Genomic DNA, 17,560 nt, shown 5'->3' with positions numbered 1-17,560 from the left:
GAATAGTATACCTGACCACTTTCTTGCCAAGCACCTCAATACTTTGTTTTGTTTGCATGTTTTTGTTGTTTGTTTTTGTTGTTTTTCCCCACAACCACTTTGAGAGGAACCAGATTGTGAAGGAGTTAATGTAGTTTATAAGGCAAGTGCACAAAGGACAGGCGTGGAGAATGGTAACTGCTCACACATTTAGGGTTTGATGACTCCTTTCAGTACACTTTAGTTCAGCTGTGTTTTGCTGTTATTAACTCACTACCAATTTCCGTTATGGTAACATGAAAGGCAAATCCTCATATAGTCTGGAAGAAGTCTTTAAAATGTGACAGCTTCTAAGTGGTCCTGATGAAATTTGCATATATTTTTTTCAGCAGTTTCCATCCAAGGATCAGAATAAACTTTTAAATTGTTAAATATCCTAGTGCCTAGGGCTGGAAGGTCTCACGGTCCTCCCCTCCTTGCAAACAGCAGTACAGGTTTTCAGTCCAGATCTGTTACTGAATACTTCTGTACTCCTGTGATCCTGCTCAGAGGAAGTGCCACAAGGAACAAACTTCTCTCCACCTCCTTTTAATAGCTTTGTTTCTTCACCCTTATGCTGCATGGGTGTGAGCCCTTTCGCCACATGCTTAGCAGGGGTGACCATCTAAATCCAAAGCCCAGAGTTCTGAGTTCAAGCCCAGGTTTCCCTAGAGGTCCTCCCAGTTGTCTGCCTTGCAAGACCACCACCTCTCTGTGCCTTCGTGTAGTACTTAGCATGCTGGAGGCCCACTCTCTGCACCGATGCCTCCAGAAAACATTGTGATAAACTTATACAAAAAGAGCTTGTTATTTCAAACCTTAGAGCCATCCCAAATGACAGATGTTTTTCAACTGCACTACCTCATTATAGATAGGTTTTGAGGAAAAAGAATAGATTTTCAAGCGTTCACAATAAAAGTAATTTCTTAAAGCAAAATGGTTCATTTATCCTGCACAGGGTAAAGTCATATACAAAACAATAACAATCTGCCTTTTGAGGCGTCTTGTATTTTTGACAGCTTTAGCCCACAGCCTTTGATTAGATAAAGACCTTAATATTGCATTACAGCAGAATTACCTACATTATGGCAGCTGCTTGTTGCAATTGTGTTGACATGACTAGCTTCTCGTGTGAATGTATTCTGGTCTTTCTAATCTCTTTAGCATCAGCAGCAGGACATTTTATTTGCAATTGATTTTTAAATTTAGGAGTAATTGAAGTTTAAGCGCAGTTACCTTCTTGCAACAGGGACAGGTTGATACTGTTTAAATCCTAATTATGCACTGATTAAAAGTGATTGCATTGCCAAAGTGAGCAAGGGCTACAATTTGTTTCATTCTTAAAGGCTCAGCATAGAGAATTAATTGTATTTCCAGGAAAACAGATCAACATAAAGAGGAAGCAATTAAGAATTTATTGCTGAATCATAAATTTCCTAGCAATTTTTGAAAGGTAGGCAAGGTAGACCTAACTTTGACAGCAGATCTTGCTGACAACAAAGATAAACCATTTACTAGTTATGGTATTTGATGACAGAAGCTTTGTCTACAGTCAGTTGTACTGCGTATTGCTTAAGCACATAAGGTAGGAATGGATTTGCTTTCATTTGGAACATCTAGTCTTACAGTGTTCTGGTGTTTGCTTTGTTTTCAAATTTAATAATGAAATGACAGCCTGCAAATTATTCTCATATAATAAGTAGGATAAACAAAACCAGTCACACTTTTTTTATGAGCAGGAGTCATTTCATAAACAGCATAAAAAATAAGAAAGTGCGAGAGGGAAACCAGAGCAGCAAAATACACTTGTACCTTAGCGACAGGGAAAAGCCTGGGGTCTAAACAGGTTAGAGCTGGGCATTCTGGATCTGAGTTTTCTGAATGTCACAAGCAATGTCTGAGCTAGGTCTGAATGATCCCAGATTTGGGGAAACACTTAATACAGACCTGTGTCTGCACAGTATTACTTTTATTATTTATTTATACGCAGGATATGTCTGTACAGCGGGCTCTGATATTGCCTTTGATATCTCAGTGGTAGAATATCAGGATTCCCCAAGACATGTGCAGGCAACACGTGCCACCCTCATGTTGGAATTTGTAAGTTTCTTTTAATCCCAGTTATAGGGTTTTCTTTTCTCTCACTTTCTTTATCAATAGCAGTGGTTTCCCTATTTCCTACCAGCCTGCTAATAGGAGAAAATTCAATCACAGAGAACAGGACGAGAAAACTAAAGTTGCCACATTTTTTTTATGGTTGCATGAGCTACTTGGTGCAATACACACAAAGCCGTTAAAATAATCAGATGCAGAGAATTCAGTGAACAAGGGATGTTTCTGTCTCTTAGACGCAGAGAGTTATGACAGAGAAAGCTGACATTATAGGGTGGCTGGAAGCAAGGAAAAACAATATTCCTTCTACAGCAGTAGAGGAGCGTGAGGTGGCACGTGTAACTTTTGATTGCTTTGGCTTTCTCACCGTGTTTTCCTGCATGCATTGTTCAGAGAAAATGGCAGCTGAATACCACAGCAGCCCACCCAAAGCTTTGTTATTTTCAACTCCATTAATCCTCTGTCATTTCTGAGCAGAGTAACTCCTGGTCTATAACCTATGAAAACTAAGTGGTGCCTGGTGCCATGGTGATCAGTATTGTCATTCTGAAGATGAAATTGTGCAACATTCACCACAAGCCAACTAAAAAGTCACTGGAGGCACCTTTTGGCCCTTAATTTTCTTTCTGATGAATGAACAGAACTTTCTGGAAGAGGGGAGAATTGCCCAGGGCACCAACTCAACTCAGTGCTGTTTCAGAGAAGTGCCTCACATCACTGTTAAGTTGCTAATGCTGGTCCCTGGCACACATGGCTCTCCAATTTTCGACAGACTTCTAAGAATCTCCCAGTATTTCAGTGAGAGCAGTGGAGAGAACAGTGCCACCACTGGGTTAGGTTGGAGTATGCCAACAATTATCAGTAAAACATAAATAAAGTTCAAAACATCAGGAAGGGCATACACAGTTTATTAACACCTCTTTTTAGGATATTAATAAATAAATATATATATATTTCGATCAGTGTAAAGAATTGTCACTGGGAAACCACTATGGTACAGGAACTATATGAATTCTGAAAACTTTACCAAGTGATAGATACAGCCAGCCCATTCAGTTCTTTGTTTTTTTCTGTGACCACAAAGAAAGACAAGTTAATGACAATTGTGGAGATTAAGGTTGTTTCCAGACTGGTTTCATAGGAAAGCAAGGCTCACATGACAACTCTGAATGTCATTTTAATGACGGTTGAACAATTCTAGCCAATCTCTTCCAAATGTACCAGAGGAGCTGGGTTCCCAAAAAATGTACGTCCTACATTTATTTTTCCAGTTCAGTCAAAAGGAGCAGCCCAAATGTCATCCTCAACATCTTTCTGCTGTAAAGAGGAAAAACGACAGAATTTAAAATTGCAAGAATAGACTATATAAACTCTACGTTCTATTCACTTAGTATACATTCACTGAGAGATGCACATGTATAAGAAAGCAGGTATACAGAAATCTATGTTTTTCTTATATTTGTCAACTGGTAGATAAATCAAACCCCAGGGTTCAAGTCAAAAGGAAAATCTTTGATTATGGACAAAGGAAAGTCTCAACCTGTAGTAAGAACATGAAAAACAGTTATCTAAAAGGTTAGATTTAGTGAGATGAATGCAAAGCAATTCCACTGAAATAAAAATCTGGTTCAAAACCTGAACAGTTGAGTAGCACTTGCTGCTTCAAATAGTCCTTCAAGGAACTGTTGTCATTTTGGGTCACTCCCTTGAAACAATGGGTTGTTTCCAGACTTATGCTGGTGGCATTGAACTGAAACCTTCCTTAATTCTGAATTCTGGCCCTGTGATTACTTTCTCCCTAGTGACTTCCTATATTGGTTGAAACATAAACCACTTCAATGACTGTACCCAATACTTATTTACTGTTTCTAGTATAATAATTTTTTCCCAAATAATTCTTGAACTGTAAGGATCACCTGGGGAACTCTGAATGCTCTCTATCCTGGGCATTGACACCAGATATTACCAAAAAAAAAAAAAAATTTGATTTTGCCATAATTCTTTTTATAAGTGTTGTTTTCTCAATTACATGATTTATAGACTATTTCAGACTCAATTTCTGCATTTAAGAAGATGCTGAAAAAGAGCAGGCCTAAAGCAAGAGGAATATGTGAGGAAAATCAAAAAGCTTTATGTTACAAAAGCAGTAAAAGAATATCAAAATCTCTTTGTTAAAGCAGTCTTTGCTGTAGCCATGAACACAGTATGTTTTTGACTTAACTGTCTCCTACCTTGGTTATCCAGGTTATCTTCATTTTTCTCTGTCTCTGGGGCAGTACCCTGACACCCAGTATCTTCTAGGTAGTACTAACAATTAACAATTAAACCAAAGGATTTATGATATCTGAGGTCCCTGAGTCCTCCTAGATATTCAGTTGTACTGAGAGATGACTGTATATAAGGGTATTTCATCTGCCCACTTTCTTAGTTTATGAAAAGAGGGTTTTTTTGTGTTTTTTTTTTTGATGCTACCAACCAAGAATTTTAGTGGTAAACTTCCAATAGTATATATCTGATAAATATAATACAAAGTCTTATAATTGCTGATCATACACTGGTTCATAAAGATAGTGGAATGTATGCCTAAATTGGTTTAGGGAAGGCTGATTCAAATTCCACTGAGGGGGGAAGGGAAGTAGACCATTTTTTTGCACTTTCTTCAGTGGGAGTTGTATCAGGCTCAGAGGACAATTACAGATCACAGAATATTGAATTAGAATCATGGAATTGTTAATGTACAATATATGCATAATAGAATAGTGGTTAGAAATCAACATTAGTGTTCATGTCATGTAAAAATAATAGAAATCTGCTACTCATGCAATTTAAAGCAGGGTGAATACAAAAGAAACAGAGCAATGCTCTGGGAATTAAGGGGATTCTAACACAAATCAAAACCTTTCACACACTTTTTTTTCCCACATCATAAATGGATCAGAGTTTGAAAATATGACTGAGATTATTATGTTTGCATGAATATTTTACAATGTATAAACAAGACCTTTACTTTGTAAGCAGCTTCTGTATGGAAAAAAAATCAATTTCCCATAAAGAATTCACAGGAAGAGCTGTATGTTCAAAATGTACTTTCTATTTATTTCACCCCAAAAGATCATCTAACCAACTTCCTTTTCAGGAAGGAGGATAAGTGAAAACACATGCTTGGTCATTCAATATATTTTTTTAACTTCTTGAATTTTAGTAATAAGGAGATAAACTTGACTCAATCTAAACTAAGGATGGATAAAGATTTTTGATACAGCTCTGAAACTTTCCACTGCTTTCAGAACAGAAGGTATAAACAGGTCTGTTTCTGCATTTTTATTTTTTATTTTTTCCTGTGTTATACCTAGAATATTATGAAGCATCAAGTATATTAAAGAAAATGATCTGTGGTCGTGGTACCTGTTACCATCACTTTTGTTTACATTCAGTTATGGACACTGGCCTAGTACTGAGCGGAGTACTCAGTACAGTGCCCTTTTGCAATATTCCTTCCTTATTCAGAAGCTTTTGCTTCTGTTCAGAGAACCTGTTTCTCATTAAAATGTTTGAGTAAAGTTCAGTTTCCTCATATATTGCCATCACACACCAAACATTTGAAGAACATCTGTGGGCTTTGCAAGACATTCTTGGATTGATGGTGGACTCCCATGCCTTGGAATTACAAGGACATTCACCAACAGTTTTGAAATGTGAATTCCCATTGCTGCTTTGAAAATGAGCCAAAAGAGCATTTTATTTTGACTTAGTAATATTAGAGAGCTCTCTACTGAGGCTGTCCAGATCTTTTGAATTATTTGAATTTAGATAGGATGAAGTAAGAAAAGCAAGCTCCTGTTCTACAGATTTAATAGTACAGAATAGTAGGTCTTCCATACAGCTGAACCTAAAGGCAGAGTTTAGCTCAGATACTTTATTGTAACATTGTCATCACCTCCTTTAGATTTTTTCTATCACTGTACATTGCAGCTGAGCAGGCTGTGTTAATTGTTCTTTTTTAAAAAACTATGAATGTAACCCCTGTTTGCCTTCTTTCAATTTTATATTTTTCTTTCTTTTTTTCCAAAAAAAAAAAATTGTTGAACTAGTCAAAATGGTGCTGAAGAATTATTTTCTCTTACACAAACTATGTGTTTCTGCTACAGATGAATTTCCTCCCCAAATTCTGCAGGTGAATTTACTCCCAAATCAAACTCTTGCTACATGACACCAGCTGCACAGAATTCAAATCAATATAAAAGGCCTCATGCAGAGTTAATCTTGTTTGGGTGGTTCAGCAGTTGTATTTAGCTGCTATGTGCTGGTTTACAGAGAATACCTAGGAATTAATTTCTTATTAATGAGCATCTTGAGTTACAATATTAATGCCTGGCTCATCAAGAGAAGGTAAATGCTGTAGAGTTCCTGTAGCAGCCTGTAAACTGTATTGTTTAATAGAAACTTCTCTCAGAATTTTCAATGACAAACTTGATGGTCTTGAAAAGATCTGAGCTTGTATCTTTGCAGTGACAGTGAAATAAATGTGATAGTTTAAAGAAGCATATGGATTATTACCATTTTTCTGTGGTTAAATGGGTAGTATGTACTTTAAACATCAGTAATGAGTGATTGAATTGTACATTGCCTGACAATGAAACTCTGCATTCAAAGACTATAACCGGCATATACTGTTTAGTGCATACTAGAGCCTTAATCAACATCTTGGAGATAATCTTCATTTCAGTATTTCCTAACAAATGTTTAGATTTGGAAATGTAACTAGTGTTTGATGCTGGGATTTGTGTCTGTTTAGGTACTTTCTTTCAGAAATCAGCACAAATTCTCCCATAGTTTTTGACTACTGGCATCAATTCAGCAAGAAGAAACCACAGGGCAGTGTTTTCCATCTGTACATTACATAGCGGAACAGGGCTTGGGAAAGGAAGCATACATAGCCACTCACTAAATCTAGCACAAGAGTGAAGAACTCCAGTGCTAAAACTTTGTAATTAAAACCTTGGCAAGATGTTAGAGACATTTTTATTTTCCCATCATTTTATGCAATGCAAGAAGCAAAATATTTTACTGATTAAAAATGGTTTAATAATTTAAATCTCATAGGAGATATTATTTTTAGACGAGTTTTGTTACTAAATCCATAAAAAAGAAAGTCAAATATCTTGGTACATCACCCTTTAAACTGATACAGGATATATAAACACAACTTTGTTTCAAACCATTTATGAAGAACTGGTAAGTTTAGGAATAACAGTGGTGCTGTGCTTCAGCCTTGACTTCTGGCACCACCATTTGGAATGAAAGATTATTTGAAATAAACAGGCAAAAATTCCTTTAATGCTTATGCCCATGTATGACAAGGGAGAAGTCAGAGCAGTGAGTGTATGAAATGAGATTACTGTTTAGATAAGATCCACAGAATAAAAGTGGACCCTCTATTACTGTCTTTGTCTACTCATGAAACATCAGACTTCTCTTGGATTGTTTTGATCACAGAGTGGCCTGCTTATGTATAACCTGAGAAGCTGAAGATAAGTTATTCTTCAATAATTAAGTCACTTTACTGATTAGGCTTGACTTTTCATGCTCAGTCTCATTTCAAAAGATGATGACAAAGGCCCTTAATCTCTTGAAAATTTTGAGAAAAATAAAACCTGCAGTAAATGGGAATAAGAAGTATGACTGGATCATTGGTTTCTAGATCAAGGTGGTGTACATCTTCAACTAGTTCTGCATTTTGTGGTGTGCATGAAGCAAAGTGAGAGTGAATTCCAGGGATAGCATAAGGGAAACACATGAGTAAACCACATGAACGTGAAATTTATGTTTAAATAAGCCTTTCCAGACAAACTAATGTTTTCATAGCAGGGTCAGATAAAGACAAAGTGGTTCCTCTTCTGAAATAGGAGTTCTGTCTTTATTTTCAATGCTTTTGAAGTTGTCACCTGAACTGCTAAAAATTCATGGGAAGGCCAGAATATTGCATTATCTGAACTCATGGTTTCACATTTTTGTCTTAGTTGTGGAGTGCTGAAAGTCACTGTGGTTCGTCTGGTGAAGACCATGGGACCTTCCATACCAAGAAACATATCTAGGCTTGAGCAAATCCATGTGTTCAATCAGAACAGCAAAGGTAACTCTAGAATGGTGGGTCCTGTCTTCAAACATCTGACTTTAGAAGTAGTTTACAATTTTTTTTATTATTTTTTTTTCTGGCTAATACAGTTGTCTGTCTGGAATATCCCATTTTTGGGAGCTAGAAATGGGTGAGGTAGTGTTTTTCTGCTGCTTAATGTAAGAGTAACGGAGTGCTTGTTTTGTTCTAAGACTCATTTTGAAGAAAGTGTTAAATAATCAGGCTGGGAGGAAAAGTGGTGGGCAATGATGACAAATTACTTTTTAAAAAGTTTTTCTAGAACTTTTAAGACCCAAATTGCAAGCTTTTCCTGGCATTTTTTCCTTGTAGAAATACGTGATGATTGACAATTTGATCTTGCACCCAGGTACACAATCTTGCATTTTGTATTAGATGCTGCATTAAGGATGCATTAAAGTGGATTTGAAGAACTCTAGGTCTGTTTGTATTTTTATTCTGAATCAGTAAAAGAGAACTGGTGAAAGCGGTAGCTATGCTGTAAATTCATTGTTGTATCCCACAGAAGGCTTTTAAGTTATTCAAGCTGTCTTTTCACAAATCTAATAATTTGTGTTGTGTGAAAAGTGATTACGTTAACTGTGAATTCTTGTCTACTTGGTGATAAGATCATATTATTTGCTCTACTGCTGTGATGAGCATCAATTGCTACCTTTTGTTACTGTACATGAAATGAGCTAACTCTAGAGATCAACAGAAAAATGTCCTTCCCACTGAAAATACAACTAGTGCTCTTGCGGGCAATAGCCATGGAGGGACTGGTGATTAATTTTGCCGGCATGACTTTGTACTATTTTAAGTTTCCTCTTCCCATGGGGAACTCTGAGCTGGTTGACCTAGTTGAATCCTAAAGACCTCTTATATAGCTAAAGAGTCAAAATGGAGCCAGTCAATTGACACAAAAGGTCAGAGATGCCATTAGGGATGGAATTGGTTAGGGATGTCTTGATGTACTAGAGTCTTTTGTAGAAAAATGTCTTTTACCAACCTGACCCAAGATGAAATTTCTCACTGAAACAGGAGAGATGTTACAGAAATACTCAGGATTAGAGTATTTGTTTAAGAAATTGAATTCAAAGCCCATGATTCAGACCAAGAATATGAACTTGAGTTTTATAAATCCTGGACAAGTATTGTCCTTACTGCTAAGTTATCAACATTAAATTTTCTGTCATTTCTCATTGCAATGTTTGATTTGCAAATCACACAACAAATCCAAAGTATCCTCTCATGTTATAGTTTTAATAGTCAGCCTATACATTACTGCATTGCTGACCTATTCTTTCTGTATTTTTACAAATGATTCTGAATAGTCTCAATTAGTCTGTTGTAGACTTGGATGGTTTCTGCTGTTTTTTTTTTTCACTCCATTTGTAGCCTGTTACCTGGAAGAGTTCGGTGCTATAACCTCTGGTTTTTCAAAACATTTCAAAAGAAGTGTGGTGTGCAGAAATGAAACATGAATGTAGTCAGGCAATGTGTTGCTTTTACTTTGTGATTTATTGGAGGAAACACTATTGATTTCAGGCATCAATGACAAAATTTGTTGACAATAAATCACCTAAAAGGTATGGCAGGAATAATAGGTGGGTCAGGAACAGAACATAACTTGAGACTTAACTTGGTTCTTGTGTTTAGAAAGCAGGTTGTAACTGGTCATCTTGTTTCTGTCTGAAGTCTGGATGAAAATAGGTGGGCACCTGCAAATGATCACTTTAAATTTCTGCTAGCTTGATATAAAATGTAACATTGCCTAGAAATGTCCATTTCTCTCCATTGACTGCAGCAGTATGTTTTTCAGAAAACTTTTTATATTGTCATTAAATGTGGCTGGAGTGTTTAATGATATGGCTTTATAATTCACTGAGTATTCTGAGGAGCACTGAATTAATTTTTCAATTGAAACAGTTCATTTACCAGAAAATATCTACAAATTTTACTGCTGCTACAGTTTCTGGTGAGGAAAGCTATAAATCACCCAGCTATGTTATTTCTCTGAAAGCTGCTAATCAGACTATCTGCCCATGCCCCCTGTATCTTGAGGTTATTTTGGATAGTCCAGCTCATATGGAAGATTTGTGGTATAGAATGGGTCAAATAACATGATCCATTACCTTTTCAGTAATTAAAGGTGAGGTTTCTTGACTTAAATCAATTATTTTCAGGGTTAGCTTCTTTAACTTACAGAAGCTGTCTATCTGTACAGCTACATTCTGCTGGAAGTAACTTTGGAATACTTCTTCCTTTGCCTTGAGGTAGTTAAAACAACTAATGCTCTTCATGTTTTTCACAGCATAGCCTTGGTAAGTCCTTTTTATGAGGTGATAACTTCGGGTCTTTACAAGATCTAGGGAGTCTTCTCTCTAGCTCTGTGTTCAGCGGGCAGTGTTCAAATAGAATGGAAACATCTCTTTGGTTCTGAAAGGCTGTGGAAGCAGCAGTACAAGTGTTTTTCTGTTGCAGAGTTTTTTTAATTTCTTGATTCAAAACACCACTTCTGTACTGAAAGCTTAGCTCTTTATACAGGATATTTTTGAGTGATGGGGAGATGGAAAGAGAAGCAGAGGTTTAGGATCAGTCATAGCAAAACTGTGGAGCTGAATTGGATGGCTTCATAGTAGTTCTTCTCTAACGCAACTTCAAGCTTTAGAGTAAGTTGAATTTGCATAACATGTACTGGGAAAAAAAAAAACCACAGCAGTCTTGCTGTGTTTATTACTGTCAAAGAAATTTTGGGCTTCTTTTTAAAGTCCCAACCATAAAAGCTTCATGATTATACAATCTTTCTTCTAGGGAAAACAAATTCCTAGTCCTTGTGTTTGCAGTGAAAAGATGAAAGATGCCTTAAAGGTTCAAAAGCAAGAAATTCTGAATTTCCTACTGTTCAAGTTAACTACAGTGAAGGAAAGAATGCCTATGTATTGTACATTTGTCAGAATATTCAAGATAAAAGAAAAATCATTGATTGTTTTCCAGATAGGAAAAATAAGACATTAACATAAGTTCTTTGCTCACTGTGCTGGCATAGGATCTTTAAGAATTCCAGCAAAGACCCCTTACTTAAAGCTAGAAAAGTTTCTGAATTGCCTTTAACAGGAGAATTATAATGGGATTTTTTTTGACTATAATGAGCTGCCCAAGCGTTGTTAAATACATAATTCTGAGAAGTCATTGAAATCCTTGTTTTCACTCATACAGATTTTCACATTCTGGTTATGGTTTGGTTGTCTGAGCAGGACTTCCTCTACTTCTGTCTGCATCCCTCTCTTGCTCCACCTCCTGCCCATCTTTTTACACAATTTGCTTATCTATTTATTTCTGTGTTCCTTTGCTTTCTTCCATGCTACAAAATAAATGAACCTTTGCTTTTCTTAAACCATTGTAGTCTGGAATAAAAACTATTTTTTACTGATATTTTGTGAAACACGAAAATTTCTTACCTGCTGCATTTACTAGTAGCTCTGAGTGGGAAGAACATTCAGCTAGCTTTTATAAGAGATGAGAATTTAGTGGCTATGATAAAATTGAGAAATCTTTTTTTCCTTAAGTGTTTGATTTTTTTTTAATTTTTTTTTTCCTGGAGCAAAGGTCAGAAGTCTGTATTTCAGCACAAAAGGAATTTCAATGAAACCTGCTCCAAGCAATTTTTTCTATTGCTTTTTAATACTTACCCTTTAGCATGCTTCCTTCTCTACTTTGACATTTAGCTTTAATCTGTGTGTAGCCGTAAACATCACTTCTGTGCTCAGATTTGAGTCTGCCCTAGTGCCCTTGAGACAACTTGTAGAGGTGAAATGCATAAGAGGAACATGGCAACAATGTCATTGTGTCATTTAAGAACAGATCCTTTTAAAAAAAAAAAAAGGAACAAAGTCACAAGTATTTTATTTTTGCTATCTAAAATATTAAGATCAACCCAAAATTCCCTGCATATGAACACAAGATTTAAACTAGAAAGAAATTCAATTCATACAAATAACTTTTCATTGTAATTACACAGGAAGAGATCTGTATAGCAAGCTGCAAATGTCAAGAGTCCATTTGGCTTTTTGTTCCCAGGAGGGATGTGTTGAACACAAGTTATTTGAATTTCATTCTGAGGTAACTTACATCCTGATCCTCTCAACCAGACAATCAGAAAAGCAGGACTAGAATTGGTCTCAAGAGCTCATCTAGCATAATTCTTGTTGTCAAACAGGATCAGATGTTTCTGTAGCACTACTGTTTGATGCTCATGTAGCTTGCTAAGATTCCAAGATTGGAAGCTTCACCAAGGGTTTTGAAGAGGGATTACTCCTTTCTTCTTTGCTACAGTGTATTGAGTATATGGAGATCTGCATTATGTTCATTAAGCTTCTTTATGATCATCCTTTTCATCCATCTACTCTGCATGAGTAGATACCTGGAATATGGGTGACTTTAGATATCTAAATTCTCCTCCGTAGGCCTGATGGAGAATTTTACCTTAAAACAGTCTTGTAGGTGAAAGGTGCAAACTGCACACTTCAGAACTGTCTCAAATTTTTTCAGCTGGAAAGATGAGCTCTTTAGACCCATGTTTATTTAATGCTAGAGTACTTATCTTTAGGCCATTTTTTTAATTAGATGCGTTTACTGTAAGGCCAAGACAGTGGTGACTATTTAGTACAACTGTGTAGCCTTTCAACATGAAAAGTATTTTGCTGGTGTAAAGCAACACATCCTAAAAATCCTGCCAGGATGTCTATTTTCAACATGATTATGGAATAAGCCACATTGGACTGAATGTCTAATAAGGTATAACCAACTTCAGTTTTTAATAGGGATTGGCCAATATGAAACACTTTGTGTTTTGTCTCTTCCTTAATAGACTCCTGACTATGTTCAGGTAGGAAACACATAGAAAAACTTCTCATCCCATTTCTAGCTCAGATTGCAGAAGGAAAATAAGTGAAGAGAGCAGCAATGTTAAAAATCATAAAAATAATTAGCTATTCACTTTTTAAGTTCTATAAAGACTACTGGGCTTTTAAGCTGGAGAGTCTGTAGAGAAAATTTGCATGAAAGTACAGATTTCCCAAAAAAATGTTCAATGGGAACATGCCAATTTCAGTAGGTTTCCTTCAGTACAGAAAAGTAATAAAAATTGTCAGTACTTACTATCTGTTACTTGGATAAAAAAAAATTGAAAAGTTATTTTTAAATTAGAACAGTAACAGTACTAACTAATTTAAACTAACAGTAGTTAGTTTAAATGCAGTAAAGGCCAAGAGGAAAGATGGGGAAGTTCCATTATCATTCAACTTTGGGAGTGGGGCAGGGAAGGAGAGCATTTAGGTCTACCCCTGAATGCTTACGCGTGGTCACACAGTGGAGCATCCTGCAAAAAAAAAAGGGGGCTTTTTCTGAATCTTCTACAAGCAGAATCAGAATGAGCCACTTCTGCTCAGACCATAAATGTGACTTGCTTGAGGACCACCTCAGATTCTCCTTAAAGGAAGAGTTAAAAATGCACAACTCCCACAGTTCCTCTGTGGGTCTCAGATGATCTGAAGTCAGTTTGAGATGATGCCCATGCTCTCTGGAGTCATTGTGATCTGGAGAGCTTGTTTGGCATCTGCAGCTGCTCACATTTGTTAACTTCCTGCCAATTCAGGCCTTCTAAAACAACCAAACTCCATTCAGAAGATCCAGGCTGTAATACAGTAATTTCTAAGTGCTAATATTATCTATCATGAAAACCAATTAGGCTGTTTGATTACACTGGTCACTTTTGCTCTGGCTCAATGAACTCATGACTCAGCCTCTCAGTACAGATGTAAGAGGAGACAGCTTAAAGCAGAGATGCTTTAGTTTTCTTTTCCTGGAACTCTGTAGTGAAACTTCCATAGCTTACAAAGTTTCATGTTACCTGCAATGTTTTTCCCTCTATGTTAAATCCCTTTAGGACCTCATTCAGGAAAGCATTTATGTGTACACTCAGCTGGAGATACGCAAGGGGTTCTACCATCTGCTGTAAGATTTCTTAAAGGCTGACATTTAAGTGGATTTAAAGGAGCTGAACGCTTCTCAGTTATTTTGTGTGCCAGGAGACTTTATCTTCACTATAACTGATTTATGGTCCTCTGTCCTGAAAATTAGTCCATAATCCTCACTGGACGTCTTCACCGTGAAACCTTAGGGATTTTGTGGAATCTGAGTCTTCATTTGGAGCTAATCTTTGCATGCATAGGACTATCTATTTTGATTTACCTGTTCCTACTTTCTTATTTCTGTCTTTTTTGGGGGGGGGGGGGGGGGGCGGGGGGTGGAATGCTGAAATCAAGGGAACACTTTGAAGAGGAAAAGATTGCCACTCTTCTTAACAGTTGCCAAAGCAGTGTCAGAACACTTTACCACAACCTCATGCTTTGTCCTAGGGAATGGGATGTTATTATAGGAGGATGACCTTTGTGGTGCTCCATATGTATACTTAATTTAGGGAACCAATGTGTTACCTGTTTTAAATTAAGGAAGCCAAGAACCTCAGGAGAGTCTTCAGCAGAACTGTTGTACGCACCACAGTCTAAGCTTAGACAGCAGGCAAGCCCTCTTCTGCAGTTGTACCAGTCTTTATGATAATCAACAAGTGGCTTGGAAACCCTACTACCCAGCTAATTTTCTGGAGGGCTCCCTCCTGCAGAGATCAACTATGTACCACCCAAGGAAAGAAAAATGATGTACTGTTGGACTGATAAATGCTTTTGTCATATTTAATTGGGATTATTCATTTAGCCCCTTCCATTTTTCCACGCAGAGGTTAATCACCAATGCTCACACAGCCTAAAATGTGATCTGAGTGGAAAATTCAAAATCTTTGAATTACAGCAGTTAAGGAGCCCTCTGATTTATCGTTTACATTTTTTCTACAGTGCTTGAAGGACTTTGCTTTAAAATTACATTAAAACAAAAACAGCCAGAGAGCTGTCTTATTCAAAATGTATAATTAAGACTCTATTCAGGATTTGTTTTAGTTTTTGTTGTTGCTTTTTTCCTCTTCATTCCTTGTTCTTTCAAATTCTGTTTCTTTGTAGGAGAACATTTCCTGTACTGTAAGGCAACTTGTGCTGCACCACACTGCACACCATTAAGAAAATACTTCCTCTCCTGCCAAATGGGAAGAATTTGAGGATTTCAAGGTTGAAGTTAGCTTTTGTATTTTCAGTGTATTTCAAAGATATACAATATCCTTATTATTTTAATTTATTATCTGATAGGTCACTTCTACCCTGAGTAGTAATTTTTAGTTCAGCTTTCCATGATGGTATCCAGACCCCTTTTAAGTCCTTTGTCAGTTTTTAGGCCAACAAGTATAGATATCTAATGGTATTCCTTCAGTGTGTGATTGAGTCACAGTAATCATCTGTAACTGTGGTCTTCCCCCCAGGCTTGATCAAATCCAGACTCAACATTCCTGCATAACCATTTTTATTCTAACCATATCTAATGTAAATTGTTCAGTCTGCAACTTTTCTTTAAACCAGGTCAGGACATGTGCTACAACTTTTGCAGCACTATGTGTTGAGAAATGAACGTCCACCTCTGTCTCAAGAGATGCAGACCTAAGCCAATAGCCCCCTATTGTAGCTGTCTATCCAATATGTTATGGCCACGTTTTCATGTCAAAGGTCAGCATATCTTCACATACAGCTACCTGGTCAGATGTGAATGTTTGAATGTCTATATCAGTTACTATACTGATATGCCTTGGCTACTATCACTGAAGCTTCTGGCTTTAAGCTTGATGTTGTAGCTTAGGCTCAATGTGCTGGAAGAGTTGTGGACTGTGGTTCAGGTAGTGCAGGTCTGGAGTGGCAGGCTTTGCCAGCAAAGTTCCCTTTCCTACTCCATCAAGAAGGCATCAGAACATGGTGTTGTTTCCATGACCTCTTCTCCAATTCTCTCTGCGCTTTCTCAGAATGTACTTCTTATAACTACAGCTCCCCATTACTCACTCAGGTTGATAAGTAGAGACATGCACTTCATCTGTTTTTGTGTTGTTCCAGAGCCTCTCCTGAGAAGGTGGCTTCTTGAAATATGTCCTTCCTCAGCACAGATGTCATCTTTCATCAAATCAACTGTTATCCTGGCTGCTGCTGTGATTTACAGATTTCCATCAACTCTGTAGCAGTCAGATGCTGTTTATTTGTTGATTTAGCAAAAAGTTTCATGCATATAAACCAGTCTTTTCAAGGTAGCATGGAAAATATCTAACATCACTGATATGAAGTAAATTTATTATTTTCTCTGAATAAAATAATTAAAAGGTCACCCCGTGGCCCACTGTTGAGCACCAGTGACCTCATTTCTGCTCTGTACATAGAACTTGATGTTCTGGTCTCCAGCCACTTCTGGGCTGCATTGCATTGATCACCTCCATAATTCATTTTTCCGTGAATGAGATATTACTGCTTTGCTGCCAAAGGAATTGAGTGATATTCCTGGTGCTGATGCTTAAGAAATATCTTTAAGATCTGAACTCTTCCTAACCAATGGATAATTTATTTCCTTTGCTGGCTTCCAAGAAACTCTCTGACAATAAAATACTGTTTCTGCCTTTTGATATTAAACATATCTTCAACAGTTTCATTGCTTTATCAGCTTCATTATGTTACTCAGTGAGCTGGTAGCATATCAGAAAAACAAGGGTGATCTGTATATATAACAAATTCTAAACATCCTCTTGAAGTTCAAAATGAAGAAAATTGGTTAAAGGAAGTTACCAAGTATGCATGGTTCAATTTTTGATAATGCACAATATGCAGTCAATAATACAATGAGTCTCTTCTGTTTTTTCTAATAGTCATTTTTTTCCAGGCAGAGCTGTTTGTCTTGTATGTGACATATTCAGAAAGTTTTCTGCTGTCTACTTATTTCAGTGAAAATGAACCATAAATTTTAAAGTAAGTGCTGATGAATTCAACCTCAAAAGTGCAGGTACTTTTTAGTTTGCTAAGAAATTGATCTTGCTCCATCTGCTCCACAGTTTCATAATGCTCCAGGATTTTTCAAAAGGTTAGGTGGACCACAGCATTGTAGCTTGGAGGCTGGTAGCACATGGTGTTCTCTGCAGACCCACATGTGTCAGGGTCTGATCTAATACACAGCTGCAATGAATGCAGGGGACTCCATGACTGACAAAATTCCTCTGAATTCTACATCCCACCTGAATCAACCACTTTAAAAATAATCTTTGGTTTATTATTTGTGTGTGTGTGTGATACCTGACCTAGACAATCTTCAAACAGGGAAACAAAG

The 17,560-nt window shown here is 36.9% G+C and overlaps 1 long non-coding RNA gene across 1 annotated transcript in view; it reads left to right on the top strand.

Annotated features, from left to right (window-relative positions):
- The first annotated feature begins 1,027 nt into the window (after nt 1–1,027).
- LOC308197495 overlaps nt 1,028–17,560 on the top strand; it is a 76,997-nt gene continuing 60,464 nt past the window's right edge. The window contains exons 1-2 of the long non-coding RNA XR_013952986.1: nt 1,028–6,519; nt 8,151–8,263. This is a non-coding gene — a long non-coding RNA (uncharacterized lncRNA). The remainder of the gene's footprint in view (nt 6,520–8,150; nt 8,264–17,560) is intronic.

This window comes from Anser brachyrhynchus (genome assembly GCF_964034855.1).
Source record: "Anser brachyrhynchus genome assembly, chromosome: 6".
NCBI classification, from domain to species: Eukaryota; Metazoa; Chordata; class Aves; order Anseriformes; family Anatidae; genus Anser; species Anser brachyrhynchus.
Note: the sequence above shows the minus strand (reverse complement) of the source record. Positions and strands in the feature narration are given on the sequence as shown.